This window comes from Triticum aestivum, unplaced genomic scaffold (genome assembly GCF_018294505.1).
Source record: "Triticum aestivum cultivar Chinese Spring unplaced genomic scaffold, IWGSC CS RefSeq v2.1 scaffold143894, whole genome shotgun sequence".
Classification (NCBI taxonomy): domain Eukaryota; kingdom Viridiplantae; phylum Streptophyta; class Magnoliopsida; order Poales; family Poaceae; genus Triticum; species Triticum aestivum.
Window position 1 is genome coordinate 1 of NW_025309444.1, and position 661 is coordinate 661.

Below are 661 nucleotides of genomic sequence, written 5' to 3' on the forward strand. Positions count from 1 at the left end.
AAGGATAAGGGACGAAGACCGGGGTAACATGTCGGATGCGATCATACCAGCACTAAAGCACCGGATCCCATCAGAACTCCGAAGTTAAGCGTGCTTGGGCGAGAGTAGTACTAGGATGGGTGGGTGACCTCCTGGGAAGTCCTCGTGTTGCATTCCCTTTTTGATTTTTTTCGCGCCGCTTGCAAAACAAAACGCACGTGTAAGTAATATATTTACCGTGTTTTATTATTTTGCACGAGTGCGGTAAGTCATAGCTGGGTGCTCATGATTCACAGGTCCAGCGTCGGCGTTGTGGCGTGGCAAGCGTGCACTGGTGCGGTTGAGAGGGAGGGGTGGAAACCGCGTTAAACTCGTCTCCGTAGTTGAGAGGGAGCGGCCAAAGCAATGTGCAATCGTCTCCGTAGTGGAGCTGGGAGGGGCAAGGATAAGGGACGAAGACCGGGGTAACATGTCGGATGCGATCATACCAGCACTAAAGCACCGGATCCCATCAGAACTCCGAAGTTAAGCGTGCTTGGGCGAGAGTAGTACTAGGATGGGTGACCTCCTGGGAAGTCCTCGTGTTGCATTCCCTTTTTAATTTTTTTCGCGCCGCTTGCAAAACAAAACACACGTGTAAGTAATATATTTACCGTGTTTTATTATTTTGCACGAGTGCGGT

At 50.4% G+C, this 661-nt stretch overlaps 2 non-coding genes across 2 annotated transcripts; both read left to right on the plus strand.

The window, feature by feature from the left end:
- Positions 1–33: 33 nt before the first annotated feature.
- Positions 34–156, plus strand: LOC123179641 (5S ribosomal RNA). The gene has a single exon (XR_006490520.1). It is a non-coding gene; the product is annotated as a 5S ribosomal RNA (ribosomal RNA).
- Positions 157–453: 297 nt separating this feature from the next.
- On the plus strand, positions 454–572 carry LOC123179640 (5S ribosomal RNA). Its single transcript, XR_006490519.1, has one exon. It is a non-coding gene; the product is annotated as a 5S ribosomal RNA (ribosomal RNA).
- Positions 573–661: the final 89 nt, after the last annotated feature.